Raw genomic sequence first — 16,315 nt, 5'->3', positions numbered from 1 at the left:
TTTTGTTTTCTTCACTTGTAAAATATGAGATGTAAACAGGGCTAGTACATTTTCGGTTGTATGCGTGTTAGTGTATCATGTTAGGTGCAAGTATGACTTCATAACTGTCTTTATTCAGAGATTATATATGGTTTAAGGAGATGTGTACATGCGCCAAGTTGACAAGGGATGGACTGTGATGGTTAAGATTGTGTGTCAACTTGGCTGGGCCATGATTCTCAGTGTTTACATGTGAACATTCCCATGATGGGATCTGCTGAGTAGCCAATCAGCTGAAGGCAAGTTTCCTTGGGGGCATGGCCTGCATCCAAATATAAGCAGATATTCTGGCTTTTTGCTTGCTCTGAATACAGTAGCTGACTTCTGTTTGTCTGACCTGTTCTTAGGGTTTAACCTCTCAGCTTATCTGCCAGTCTCAGGATTCGTAGACCTTCACAGCCTGGAGCGGAGTCCAGCTTCCCTATCTGCCAGTCTTGGGTTTGCCAGCCTATGTGGGTACGTGAATCGGGAGAAACCTCTCTCCTAATCCATGGACTTGGGGCATTCCAGCCTCTACAGTTGCCTGAGCCATTTCTTTGATACAAATCTCTCTCTCTATATATTTATATGCTTTGCTGGTTTTGCTTCTCTAGAGAACCCAGCCTAAGACAGTTACTTACCAACTGTTCCTTTTGGAAAGTCTTTTTACGTGTTTTATTTTTCTGATGGAAAAAATGTCACCGACAACAAATGACTGAATATGTTTGAAAAGTGCTTTGTAATTGAACAGATATTGTCTAAATAGTATTTATATGAATAACACATAATATAAACAATGTAATAATATGAAAACAGTGCTTATAATTGATATGTAGTACCTGGTTCACCTGGTTAAGGTGAAATTACAAATGAGCTCTTCAGAAAGTGAAGAAGAGTGTATGAAAGTGTGTGTGTGTGTGTGAAATAGTTGTGATGATCTCTGGATAGAGAACAAAGCCTAAATTAGAAAATGGAATAGCAAAAAGGTGCAGAACTGGGGGTATTATATTTTCCTGGGTGGAGAGGGGATGGAACAGAAGCTTCTAGTGAGTTTCTTGCTTTGTATTCCAGGTCAGGAAATCTACAGTAGCTCTGATAGCTGTCACCCTGATTAAATATTTTAGTGACAGAGGACTCACTCAATGCCTTCTAATTTCTACCCATGAAACCACAACTAGAAATGTATATGTTTTTGGTATTAGAGTCAAAAGTCAAGAATTCTAAATCTAGCAGTCCATAGCAAGTGACTGTAATTTTGCTTTTGTTTTATGTGTGGAATTATCGATTTTTTAAGCATTCAGTAAGTATCTCCTTCTAGGTGTAGGGGAAACAGAGCAATCAGATACTAAGTCATCCTTCAGATGTTTGAAAGCAGCGACTCTGTGCCCCTGAACTTTTTTTGTGTGAAATACCTCCCACCTCCTCAGCCCTTCCCCAGGCCTGGCTTCAAGTCCTCTCCCACCTTCAGTCACACTCTTCCTCTGTTTCTGGCATGGCTAACACTCCCTGTGTAGCAGAAATGTATGTCCATTGAGAATGTAAAATCTTGGGGAACAGCCGAAATCCATAGAATTCTAGATTGTTAGAAATTGAAGGGATCTTAGAAACCACCTAGTTCAGAGGTTTCCAAACTGTGATTCAAGGAATCCCAGGATTTCCTGGAAAAGTCTCAGAAGGGCTGACTGTAGGTGAGGTTTAATGTAGATGGGGCTATTTAGGAGTCCTAGGACCTTTTCTCTTTTTACAGAGAAATTCTGTTTTTGTGTGTCTTATAGATAACAAAAACAGAGGATAATTTTAAAGACAGCATTCCAGTGCTAAAGAAATAGTTTCAAATTATAGATTCTAATCTACATAATCAATTCACAGAGGGCCAGCTGAGGCCTAAAGAAGGAAGTTGGTCATTTAATATCACACTGAGTTGACAACAGAGCTGGTATGACAACCCAGGTCTTAGGAATTTTCTCCTCCTTCTGACTTCTCATGTTCAGCCTCTCCCACAGCCCATGCTGCTCTGAAGTTGGGATGAGGCTGTTTAGGTGGCCTCTCTTTGGCAGGACTGTTTTGGGGACACCCTAAGGTCAGGCTGGGCTGATGGAAGCTGAACTTTTACCCATCAACATCAGAGCAGCAAAACTGTTCCTCCAAAAAGGTCATTACTTTTGCTTAGAGTCTCACCTCTTACTAGCAAATCCTATTGTGAATGGAGAAGGAAAACAGAGGAGTGTGGAGGAGTTAGAGGCACTCAGACAATGATATAAAAGAGCTCAGGTGCTAAGGTCAGATGATGTGGTTTGTAATCTCAACTATGACACTAACTTGCTGTATATTATTAGGAAACTCATTTTCCTCCTCATAAACTGATTAGAGAGGATGATTACCAAATTTCTGACACTTCAAGTTAGAAACACTTTAGGTTGGGTATGTTTAAGGATACCAGCTACTAACTAGGTAAAATATGGTGACCCCCAGGGTGGTCTTTGTGGGATCCAAGTACCTTCTCCTTAGTCTTGTTGGCCCTGATGTCTAGAGAAGGAATGGAAGTCTTGGGGCACAGAAAGAATGTTCATATTAAGCCATGAAAAGGAAAGGGCCTCAAGTTCTGGTGGGAGGTGTCAGGACCTGCAATGCTGGGTGCGTGGTACTTGTGTGATTGTTGCTTTGGCCTAGAGATGGGGTTGTCAGTTCTTGAGGTGACCACTTTTCTTCCTCCTCTAGAGAGGTGACCCCTCCATGTAGCTCCTAACACTGGAGTCATGAGTCTTTCTTCCATGCTCAACTGTCCACAACCTGACCCGTCCAGGTTCCATTAGTTAATAAGAAATAAGGTGGGATCTTGGTAGCACCTAACTGTTCCGACCACTCCTCAAGGAGGTATGTGGCCTCCCTAGGAACAAACTCCAAGGAGCTTATTAAACACTGTAGCTGGGAGGGGAGTAGACACCTCTCAGTAGATGCCATGGCAACACAGAGTACCAGAGCATCATTTTCCACATGCAGAAAAGTGAAACAGCATCCATGTCTCACACCATACACAAAAACAAATTCAAAATGGATTAAGGACCTAAATGTGCAAACTAAAACTATAAAATTCTTAGAAGAAAAAGCAGCGGCAACACTGTCAGGCATAGCTTTCAACAACGGATTATCTAATATGATGACAAAAGCACAAACAGTGAAAGACAAAATAAATAAATGGAAACTCAAAAAAATAAAAAGCTTCTATTCATCAAGACTTTACCAAGAAAAAATGAAAAGACAAGCTACAGACTAGGAGCATGTCTTTGGAAACCATATATCTGACAACAACCTAATAAATAAAATATTTATAAAACTTCAACAATTTAGCAACCAAAAAACAAATGACCAATGATATCAGTGAGAAACTCTAATCTACATAAAGGAAGAACATTACAGAAAGAATAAATGAAGGTAAAAGAAAGTCACTTTACAAGTGAATGGTCTGTGGCATCTGGGGTCTCAAGTGCTAACAAGCGGCCATCTAAGATGCATCAATTTGTCTCAACCCATCTGGATCAAAGGAGAATGAAGAACACCAAGGTCACACGATAACTATGAGCCCAAAAGACAGGAAGGGCCACATGAACCAGAGACTTACATCATTCTGAGACCAGAAGAACTAGATGGTGCCCGGCCACAACTGATGACTGCCCTGACAGGGAGCACAACAGAGAACCCCTAAGGGAGCAGGAGATCAGTGGGATGCAGACCCCAAATTCTCATAAAAAGACCAGACTTAATGGTCTGACTGAGACTAGGCGAATCCCGGCGGTCATGGTCCCCAAACCTTCTGTTGGCCCAGGACAGGAACCATTCCGGAAGACAACTCATCAGACATGGAAGGGACTGGACAGTGGGTAGGAGAGAGATGATGAAGAGTGAGCTACTTGTATCAGGTGGACACTTGAGACTGTGTTGGCAACTCCTGTCTGGATGGGAGATAGGAGTGTAGAGAGGGTTAGAAACTGGCAAAATTGTCATGAAAGGAGAGACTGGAAGGGCTGACTCATTAGGAGGAGAGTAAGTGGGAGTATGCAGTAAGGTGTATATAAGCTTATATGTGACCGACTGACTTGATTTGTAAACATTCACTTAAAGCTCAATAAAAATTATTATTAAAAAAAGAAAGAAAGAAAGGGAATCCAGACTGGTAAGGAAGAAGTAAAAGTATCTCTATCTGCAGATGACATGATCTTATACACAGAAAACCCTAAAGAATCCTCAAAAAAAACTACTGAAACTAATAGGAGAGTTCAGCAGAGTATCAGGATACAGGATAAACATACAAAACTCACTTGGATTCCTCTACACCAATAAAAAGAATATCGAAGAGGAAATCACCAAATCAAAACCATTTACAGTAGCCTCCAAGAAGATAAAATACTTAGGAATAAATCTTACCAGAGATGTAAAAGACCTATACAAAGAAAACTAAAACATACTACTGCAAGAAACCAAAAGAGACCTACAAAAGTGGAAAAACATACCTTGCTCATGGATAGGAAGACTGAACATTGTAAAAATCTCTATTCTACCAAAAGCGATCTACTGATACAGTGCAATTCTGATGCAAATTCCAATGACTTTTTAAAAAAATTTTATTAACTTTTATTGAGTTTCAAGTGAATGTTTACAAATCAAGTCAGACTGTCACATATAAGTTTATATACACCTTACTCCGTACTCCCACTTGCTCTCCCCCTAATGAGTCAGCCCTTCCAGTCTCTCCTTTCGTGACAATTTTGCCAGATTCCAACTCTCTCTATCCTCCCATCACCCCTCCAGACAGGAGATGCCAACACAGTCTCAAGTGTCCACCTGATACAAATAGCTCACTCTTCATCAGCATCTCTCTCCTACCCACTGTCCAGTCCCTTTCATGTCTGATGAGTTGTCTTCAGGGATGTTTCCTGTCCTGTGCCAACAGAAGGTTTGGGGACCATGACTGCCGGGATTCCTCTAGTCTCAGTCAGACCATTAAGTATGGTCTTTTTGAGAGAATTTGAGGTCTGCATCCCACTGATCTCCTGCTCCCTTAGGGGTTCTCTGTTGTGCTCCCTGTCAGGGCAGTCGTCAATTGTGGCCGGACACCAACTAGTTCTTCTGGTCTCAGGATGATGTAAGTCTCTGGTTCATGTGGCCCTTTCTGTCTCTTGGGCTCTTAGTTATTGTGTGACCTTGGTGTTCTTCATTCTCCTTTGATCCAGGTGGGTTGAGACCAATTGATGCATCTTAGATGGCCGCTTGTTAGCTTTTAAGACCCCAGAGGCCACATTTCAAAGTGGGATGCAGAATGTTTTCATAATAGAATTATTTTGCCAATTGACTTAGAAGTGCCCTTAAACCATGGTCCCCAAACCCCCGCCCTTGCTCCGCTGACCTTTGAAGCATTCATTTTATCCCAGAAACTTCTTTGCTTTTGGTCCAGTCCAGTTGAGCTGACCTTCCCTGTATTGAGTATTGTCCTTCCCTTCACCTAAAGCAGTTCTTATCTACTAACTAATCAGTAAATAACCCTCTCCCACTCTCCCTCCCTCCCCCCCTTGTAACCACAAAAGTATGTGTTCTTCTCAGTTTATACTATTTCTCAAGATCTTTTAATAGTGGTCTTATACAATATTTGTCCTTTTGCCTCTAATTTCGCTCAGCGTAATGCCTTCCAGGTTCCTCCATGTTATGAAATGTTTCACAGAATCGTCACTGTTCTTTATCGATGCATAGTATTCCATTGTGTGAATATACCACAATTTATTTACCCATTCATCCATTGATGGACACCTTGGTTGCTTCCAGCTTTTTGCTATTGTAAACAGAGCTGCAATAAACATGGGTGTGCATATATCTGTTCGTGTGAAGGCTCTTATTTCTCTAGGATATATTCCGAGGAGTGGGATTTCTGGGTTGTATGGTAGTTCTATTTCTAACTGTTTAAGATAACGCCAGATAGATTTCCAAAGTGGTTGTACCATTTTACATTCCCACCAGCAGTGTATAAGAGTTCCAATCTCTCCGCAGCCTCTCCAACATTTATTATTTTGTGTTTTTTGGATTAATGCCAGCCTCGTTGGAGTGAGATGGAATCTCATCGTAGTTTTAATTTGCATTTCTCTAATGGCTAATGATCGGGAGCATTTTCTCATGTATCTGTTACCAGCCTGAATCTCTTCTTTAGTGAAGTGTGTGTTCATATCCTTTGCCCACTTCTTGATTGGGTTGTTTGTCTTTTTGTGGTTGAATTTTGACAGAATCATATAGATTTTAGAGATCAGGTGCTGGTCGGAGATGTCATAGCTGAAATTCTGTCCCAGTCTGTAGGTGGTCTTTTTACTCTTTTGGTGAAGTCTTTAGATGAGCATAGGTGTTTGATTTTTAGGAGCTCCCAGTTATCTGGTTTCTCTTCATCATTTTTGGTAATGTTTTGTATTCTGTTTATGCCTTGTACTAGGGATCCTAAGGTTGTCCCTATTTTTTTTTCCATGATCTTTATCGTTTTAGTCTTTATGTTTAGGTCTTTGATCCACTTGGAGTTAGTTTTTGTGCATGGTGTGAGGTATGGGTCCTGTTTCATTTTTTTGCAAATGGATATCCGGTTATGCCAGCACCATTTGTTAAAAAGACTATCATTTCCCCAATTAACTGACACTGGGCCTTTGTCAAATATCAGCTGCTCATATGTAGATGGATTTATATCTGGATTCTCAATTCTGTTGCATTGGTCTATGTGCCTGTTGTTGTACCAGTACCAGGCTGTTTTGACTACTGTGGCTGTATAATAGGTTCTGAAATCAGGTAGAGTGAGGCCTCCCACTTTCTTCTTCTTTTTCAGTAATGCTTTGCTTATCCAAGGCTTCTTTCCCTTCCATATGAAGTTGGTGATTTGTTTCTGTATCACATTAAAAAAGGACATTGGAATTTGGATCGGAAGTGCATTTATGTGTAGATTGCTTTTGGTAGAATAGACATTTTTACTATGTTAAGTCTTCCTATCCATGAGCAAGGTATGTTTATCCACTTAAGTGTTTCCTTTTTAATTTCTTGTAGTAGTACTTTGTAGTTTTCTTTGTATAGGACTTTTACATCTTTGGTAAGATTTATTCCTAAGTATTTTATCTTCTTGGGGACTACAGTGAATGGTATTGATTTGGTGATTTCCTCTTTGATGTTCTTTTTGTTGATGTAGAGGAATCCAAGTGATTTTTGTGTGTTTATCTTATAACCTGAGACTCTGCCAAACTCTTTTGTTAGTTTCAGTAGTTTTCTGGAGGATTCCTTAGGGTTTTCTGTGTATAAGATCATGTCATCTGCAAATAGAGATAATTTTACTTCCTCCTTGCCAATCTGGATGCTCTTTATTTCTTTTTCTAGCCTAATTGCTCTGGCTAGGACTTCTAGCACAATGTTGAATAAGAACGGTGATAAAGGGCATCCTTGTCTGGTTCCCTTTCTTAAGGGAAATGCTTTCAGGCTCTCTCCATTTAGAGTGATGTTGGCTGTTGGCTTTGTATAGATGCTCTTTATTATGTTGAGGAATTTTCTTTCAATTCCTATTTTGCTGAGAGTTTTTATCATAAATGGGTGTTGGACTTTGTCAAATGCCTTTTCTGCATCAATTGATAAGATCATGTGGTTTTTGTCTTTTGTTTTATTTATATGGTGGATTACATTAATGGTTTTTCTAATATTAAACCAGCCTTGCATACCTGGTATAAATCCCACTTGGTCGTGGTGAATTATTTTTTGATATGTTGTTGAATTCTATTGGCTAGAATTTTGTTGAGGATTTTTGCATCTACGTTCATGAAGGATATAGGTCTGTAATTTTCTTTTTTTGTGATGTCTTTACCTGGTTTTGGCATCAGGGATATGCTGGCTTCATAGAATGAGTTAGGTAGTATTCTGTCATTTTCTATGCTCTGAAATACCTTTAGTAGTAGTGTTGTTAACTCTTCTCTGAAAGTTTGGTGCGACTCTGCAGTATAGCCATCCAGGCCAGGGCTTTTTTTCATTGGGAGTTTTTTGATTACCGTTTCAATCTTTTTTTTTGTTATGGGTCTATTTAGTTGTTCTACTTCTGATTGTGTTAATTTAGGTAGGTAGTGTTTTCCCAGGAATTCATCCATTTCTTCTAGATTTGCAAATTTGTTGGAATACAATTTTTCATAATAATCTGATATGATTCTTTTAATTTCAGTTGGGTCTGTTGAGATGTGGCCCTTCTCGTTTCTTTTTTGGGTTATTTGTTTCCTTTCCTGTATTTCTTTAGAAATGACATTTTTTAATGAGTTGGAGAAACAAATCACCAACTTCACATGGAAGAGAAAGAGGCCCCAGATAAGTAAAGCATTGCTGAAAAAGAAGAACAAAGTAGGAGGCCTCACTCTACCTGGTTTTGGAACTTCTTATTCCACTACAGTAGTCAAAACAGCCTGGTACTATTACAACAGATACATAGACCAATGGAACGGAATTGAGAACCCAGACATAAATCCATCCATGTATGAAGAGATGATATTTGACAAAGGCCCAAAGTCAGTTAAATGGGGAAAAGACAGTCTTTTTAACAAATGGTGCTGGCATAACTGGATATCCATCTGTAAAAAAATGAAACAAGACCCATACCTTACACCATGCATAAAAACTAACTCCAAATGGATCAAAGACCTAAATATAAAATCTGAAACAATAGAGATCATGGAAGAAAAAATAGGGACAATGCTAGGAGCCCTAATACATGGCATAAACATTTTACAAAACATTACTGACAATGCAGAAGAGAAACTAGACAACTGGGAGCTCCTAAAAATCGAACATCTATTTTCATCCGAACACTTCACTAGAAGAGTAAAAAGATTACCTACAGACTGGGAAAATATTTTTAGCTATGACATTTCCAATCAGCACCTGATCTCTAAAATCTAAATGATACTGCAAAAACTCAACTACAAAATGACAAATAACCCAATTAAAAAATGGGCAAAAGATATGAACAGGCACTTTACCAAAGAAGACATTCAGGTGTCTAACAGATACATGAGGAAATGCTCGCAATCATTAGCTGTTAGAGAAATGTAAATCAAAACTATAATGAGGTTCCATCTCACTCCAACAAGGCTAGCATTAATCCAAAAAACACAAAATAATAAATGTTGGTGAGTTTGCGGAGAGACTGGAACACTTATACACTGTTGGTGGGAATGTAAAATGGCACAACCACTTTGGAAATCGATTTGACACTTCCTTAAAAAACTAGAAATATAAGTACCATAGGATTCAGCAATCTCACTCCTTGGAGTATATCCTAGAGAAGTAAAAATCTTTATAAGAACAGATATATGCACACCCATGTTTACTGCAGCACTGTTTACAATAGCAAAAGGACTGAAGCAACCAAGGTGCCCATGAATGGATGAACGGATAAATACGTTATGGTGTATTCATACAATGGAATACTATGCATCAGTAAAGAACAATGATGAATCTGTGAAACGTTTCATAAAATTGAGGAGTCTGGAAGGAATGAAGCTGAGTGAAATTAGTTAGTTGCAAAAAGACAAATATTTTATGAGACTGCTATTATAAGAACTCAAAAATAGTTTAAACAGAGAAGAAAATATTCTTTGACGGTCATGCGATTGGGGAGGGAGGAAGGAAGGGAGTGGGGTTTTCACTAGAACTAGATAAGAACTATTTTAGGTGAAGGGAAAGACAACACGCAGTACAAAAGATGTCAGCACAACTGGACTAATCCAAAAGCAAAGAAGTTTCCTGAATAAACTGTAAGCTTTGAAGGCCAGAGTAGCAAGGGCAGGGGTTTGGGGACCATGGTTTCAGGGGACATGTAAGTCAATCGGCATAATAAAATCTATTAAGAAAACATTCTGCATCCCACTTTGGGGAGTGGCATCTGGGGTCTTGAATGCTAGCAAGCAGCCATCTAAGATGCATCAACTGGCCTCAATCCACCTGGAGCAAAGGAGAATGAAGAGCATCAAAGACACAAGGTAATTATGAGCCCAAGAGACGGAAACGGCCACATAAACCAGAGACTACATCAGCTTGAGACCAGAAGAATTAGATGGTGTCTGGCTACAACCAATGACTGCCCTGACAGGGAACACAACAGAGAACCCCTGAAGGAGCAGGAGAGCAGTGGGATGCAGACCCCAAATTCATATAAAAAGACCAGACTTAATGGTCTGACTGAGATTAGAGGGACCCCAGAGGTCATGGTCCTCAGAGTTTCTGTTAGCCCAAGACAGGAACCATTCCCAAAATTTCAGACAGGAATTTGACTGGTATATGGGATGGAAAATGGTACTGGTGAACAGTGAGCTTCTTGGATCAAGTAGACAGACAAGACTATGTGGGCAGCTCCTGTCTGGAGGAAAGATGAGAGGGCAGAGGGGGTCAGAAGCTGGCCAAATGGACACGAAAAGAGAAAGTGAAGGGAAGGAATGTGCTGTCTCATTGGGGGGAGAGCAACTAGGAGTATATAGCAAAGTGTATATAAATTTGTGTGTGAGAGACTAACTTGATGTGTAAGCTTTCACTTAAAGCACACACACAAAAAAAGATATGTATTTCCAACAAATGGAAAACCTGTCAAGTGATTCATCACATTTACTGGCTTAAAAAGTCATTTCGGTAAAGAAATCGCAGATCAAGTACGCCACTATTTAAGTGAAGTTTGCAAAATCGATTTTTGTAAGTACCAAGGCTAGTCCTGTGACAATGCTGCCAATATGACAGGGCTTTATAAAGACATGCCACAGAAAATTTTGGAATGTAATGAATATGCCATTTTCATAGCATGTGCTGCACAGTCACTTAATTTTGTGGGACGTAGCACAGTAGATTGTTGTCTGCTCTGTCCTGTAGGGTCGCTATAAGTCAGAATCAACTTTTTTTTTTTTTTTTGCTCACCAATGGGCAGTTTTTAAAACAATTTAGGCAATGATGGAATATTAAAATGTCTTTCTAATAGATGTTGGGAAGTGCATGCTGTAGCAAGGAGTGCAATCCTAGAATTGTACACTCAGATTCTAGATGCCTTAGAAAATATGGCTGAAGACCAGACGCAAAAAGGAGATACCAAAAGAGAAGCTGAAAAGACTGCTAACAAAATGCAAACACTAGAGTATGTATATATGTTGGTTAAGTGGGATAATATATTCAGCATTTTAATCAGATGAGTCAAGTTCTCCAAGATTCAGAAGTAAATTTAAAGACATGCACAGATCTCTACCAGTCATTAACAGGGTATTTACATAATTTAAGAGAATATTTTGAAAAACTGAAAACAAATACTGGAAATACTGATTATCAAGAAGTTCACCACTGCAGAATCACTAGAAAGAAACAAGTGAATGATGGAAGTGCTCTAGAATTATTTAGTGCCAGAGATCAATTTCATGTAAACACATACTACACTATCATTTTCACACTTGAATCCTACTTGAAAAGAAGGGTGAAAGTGTATGAAGTTTTTTCAGATATTTTCTTTTTTAAACAATGTGGATATACCTGAACAAGAATGCATGAAGTCATCCAAGAAATTTTTGCAGGCTTATCCTGATGACTTAAATACAAACCTTTATGAAGAGGTGTGATGATTTCATTCTAACATGAGAACTAAGTTTAAAGATTCAGGAAAGACAAATTTCATTCGTGTAGGCATATGTGACTGCATAATAGAAGATAAAATACAATGACTATTTCCCAATGTTGAGATTGCTTTATGCATGTTCCTAACTTTAACGATCGCAAACTGCACAACAGAATGCTCATTTTCATCCCTAAAGAGATTAAAAAACCCTCAGCGTACAAAAATGATTCAAAAAAGACATGATTCATTATCCTTATTATGTATGGAAGCAGATATTTATTGCAATGAAATCATTCAACAATATGTAAGAATAAAGAATAGAAAGAAAAGTTTTTAAATATATATGTTAGAGATGAAAGATCTAAAAATAAAATATAGTAATTTGTTGTAATATTTGTTTTCTGCTCATTAAGTTTTCTTTTACGACATCTTTTTGCTTGTTTGTTTATAATTATAGCATTTACTACAAACAAGCATCAAAATTGAAGTATGAGCCATTTAAAGGAAAATTGGTGAAAGTCAATTTTTTTGTTGTGGTAGGGCAACAGGATTTTACATTAATTGTTGAAACAACTAAGTTCATGGACTCATCTTCTTTGTGTAGAATATGTGGAATATTCTTTTTGTAGAAAATGTGGTATATAGTAAAACTCTTAGTACCCAGTATCCACTAAAAATTTTACAATCCAATTCATTAATTCCGCTAAAATGGCATATGCCACTTTTGCATTCAATTGCTAATATTATATAAAAAAATATTATAGTCACATTTAAAAAGAAGTTATGTCATGGACAGCTAAGATACCTACCCAGCCACCCACCCACCCACCCACACATGCACACACACATATATAGATACATACAGAAAACAAAATACATGTATATATATAACTGACATATCTTGTTTGAATGCGTGAGTAAGCAGAGGAAGGGACTGTACAGATTATCAGTGTTAAGGCAGCTCACATGCCTTAATCTGCCTGTATTTGGCACTCATAAAATTGAGCCAAGACTTTCAGAATCTTTGGAGGAAAGATTCCTCAATGTTTATTTAAGCATTTTTGTTTTGCAAACAGTGGTGACTTGAGGCTAACGTGATCTGGCTATTTTAATTATAAGGTCCTGACCAGGGAAGACACGCAATAGGTATACTACCAGAGGTAACCTATATTGCTGAGCTCTATTCTTTAAATATATTATATTTTTTCTAATCAAAGAAAAAGTTTCTCATTCTAAATATTCAAATATTATAAAAATATATAACTTAAATCTAAGAGCTTCATGTCCCCAGTATTATGAAAAAGACAAGAATGACTTGTTACCGCTATTACACTACATTGTTCAGATGGAGATCATAGCCAGTGAAATAAAGCAAACTAAAAATATAGGAGGCTTAAACATTAAAAGAGACAAAATTATCATCATTTTAGGTGACATGTTTTTTGCTTAGAAAATCTAATAGAATCATCTGAAAAACCATGAAAACTTCTGCAGATTTTATCAAAGTTGCTAGACATAAATATATAAATATAAATACCTTTTCTGTATTAGAAAAATGTAATGGGGAATAAAGCTTCAGCTGACGATGGCAAGGAAATCTAAAAAGTATATAGGAATAAATATATCCGAAGAATCTATAACAGAACACAAAATAAGATATGAATAAATGAAGATCCTGTACTCCTAAAAAGGAAGACTCAAAGTTTAAAAATGTCAGCATTTAGTGAGCACTCAGTGTATGCCACACACTGAGCTAAGAGCTTGGCATGTCTTTTATCGAATTATTCTCTCCAGATCCTGAGAGAGAGGCATTATTTCCATTTTACAAATGGAAAAAAACACAAAAAAAGCCATTAGAGCTTAGCTAAGTAACTTATCAGATCCCTCCATATAAATTTTAGCAGTATGACAGCCAATCGGGAGCTATTCATTGCTAAGCTGTGCTATCACGTTACTCTATTGTCTGATAGTGTGTTAAGTGACAGAGCAAATTGCAGAGAAATATATACAACATCATCTGATTTTTGTAAAGAAAAATATATATACTTTACACATTATATTCGTGGGGGTGTGTGCATTTATGTGTGGTTGCCTTTAGAAAGGACAGTGAGGAGTAACTTCCATATTTAACTTTAAAATGTTTGCATTTAAAAAATAATGGACGTGTGTTCCTTTGTATTAAATCTATAATTAAAATGGTGAAAGGTCCCTGTAATTCCACTTTCCAGGGAACTAGAGTTATGTTCATGTTTTAAAGTTTTTTTTTTATATAGAGATCTAAATAGGCAGTGAAACCTGTGAGAGCTGGAACTTGATAGGACTGCCTTGTTTTTCCAGGTCTTGAAAGTTTTTTGCTTTTGACAGGGTGCAGTCTTACCATTTTTTCTATCACTCCTTTTAGTGGAGTTCTCCTTCTTTGACAGGTTGTTGCCTTACGCATAGGTTCCAGCTTTCACAGGTTTTACAGTACTATATACAGGAATGGACTCATCCATAGTGCTTTTTTCCCCACTGACAGTGTTGTTGTTGTTAGTTGCTGTTGAGTCAGTTCCAACTCATGGTGACCCAAAGTGTGCAGAGTAAAACTGCTCCACAGGGTTTTCAAGGCTGTCATCTTTTGGAAGCAGATCACCAGACCTATCTTCTGAGGAGCTACTGGTTGAGTTCGAACTGTCAACCATATGACTAGTAGTCAAGCGCTTAACCCCTTGCACCACCCAGGGACTCCACACACAGTGTTACAATGGAAATGTTTGTATATAAATTTTGCACTTACAAGAGAATTTCTGTGGTACAGAATAGATTTCCAAAATACGGAGTGCTTAGTTGGAGTTTATAAGAATTTAAAATTTTAATTGATACTGCCAAACTGAGACAACTACTCTTCATCTCACTTCCGGGAAATGTTTTCATTTGACTCTCTGGACTCTGTTCCCATTTCCTTCATTGTGTTTTTTAGCCTCACTGCTGGGCCATTGTTTTCCGTGTTGGTAAAGCGCTATGTGATTCTTTTTGGGTTGAGCCTTGGATTCCTCAGATCCCTGTGAGGTTTCTCCAGGTCGGTAGTTTAGCCCCTTCCCATTTAGCTGGACCTGATAACATTGTGTATTTCCTCATGCCTTGGGTAAGTCATTCACCTCAGTGTACTGACCTATAAGATAAAAAAAAAAAAAAAAAAAGATGGAGGTGTTATTTTCTGCCCTTCCTGCCCACTCAGTTGTTTGGAGACTTAAATGAAACTTGAGTGTTTGGTGAAGCCCTCTACAGGTAGTTAGTGTTATTGCCCACACAATAAGCTAGAGAAATGACATTTTAATGATGAGGTTTGTCATCCATTTGTGTTTGGGAAGGACCAGGAGGAACTGCGAGCCTTTCCAAACCTTTTAAATCATATTATTAAACCCTAAGTTATTTATAACAGATATTTATTCCCTTCCTGAATAGACTGGAAATATGGACTATTACTATACTCTTCAATTTTCTCCATTGGTATTTTCCACTTTGTGGACATTTGTCATCTCATGTTGGTTTTCTTTTCTTTTCCCCACCACTTGTGCAGGGCATGTCCCCCACCACCAGTTCCTAGGAAATCAGGGAGCACAAACACTTGGAGCACAGAATGCACTTCTTAAATTGGATAAAAATATATGGCAGGTAATATACTGATGGGAAGCTATCCATCATCCATGTACCTGCTCTTCTGCATGAGCAAGGGCTGTCAGTGAAGTGACTAAATTGGGAAAAATTCTGCTAACATTTATTGCTCAGAGTCTCTGCTAAGCATTTTTCTCATTTAATCCTCACAACACTACTTAATCCTCATTACACTATGATGTAAATAGCATTATTATTCCCCTTTTATAGATAAGGAAAGTGAAGTCCAAAGAGCAACACAGCTGGTAAATGGTAGATCTAAGACTCAAGCGCAGGTACATCTGGTTCCAAATTGCATGTTTTAAATTGCTGTATCATATCTCTTTCAAAATTATATACATGCGGTAGAGAGCTAAGCTGGTATGTCCTCTGCAAGCAAAACTCCTCATAATGCCAAGTGCCTGGAGCCTCCTTGCTAACCCACTCCTATTGCCTCCTTTGCTTCCATACACTGAGATCCTTTTGATTTCCTTTCTTCCTACTCCTGTTTCTGTTCTTACCTCTACAAGGCCATATGCTCTGCTGTCTTCCTTGCCTTCAGAGAATAAATGTTGTAGGGTCTTTGGGCCTTAGCTCTGTCAGGTCCTGAACAAACAACACCTGTCAGCTTTCATAGCAGCAGTACCTAATCTTAGGATCTTTTCTGGTACCACTTAGGGAAACCATCTTCCCACTGCCACCCCCAAAACAAACATGTCACCAGTGTTGGGCACTTAGTTCCTGTCTTATTTATCTAGTGCTGCTATAACAGAAATACCACAAGTGAATGCCTTTAACAAACAGAAATTTATTTTCTCACGGTCTTGGAGGCTAGAAGTCCAAATTCATGGCACTAGCTACTGGGCAATCTTCTTTCTCTGTTAGTTATGGGGAAATGTCCTTGTCATCAATCTTGCCCTGGTCTAAGAGCTTCTCAACACAGGTACCCCAGGTTCAAAGGATGCACTCTGTTCCTGGTGCTTCTTTCTTGGTGGTATAAGGTCCCTCTCTCTGCTCACTATTCTCTCCTTTTTTCTC

This window comes from Elephas maximus, chromosome 9, assembly GCF_024166365.1.
Source record: "Elephas maximus indicus isolate mEleMax1 chromosome 9, mEleMax1 primary haplotype, whole genome shotgun sequence".
Lineage (NCBI taxonomy): Eukaryota > Metazoa > Chordata > Mammalia > Proboscidea > Elephantidae > Elephas > Elephas maximus.
The sequence above is the reverse complement of the archived record's forward strand: the minus strand, read 5'-3'. Positions refer to the sequence as shown.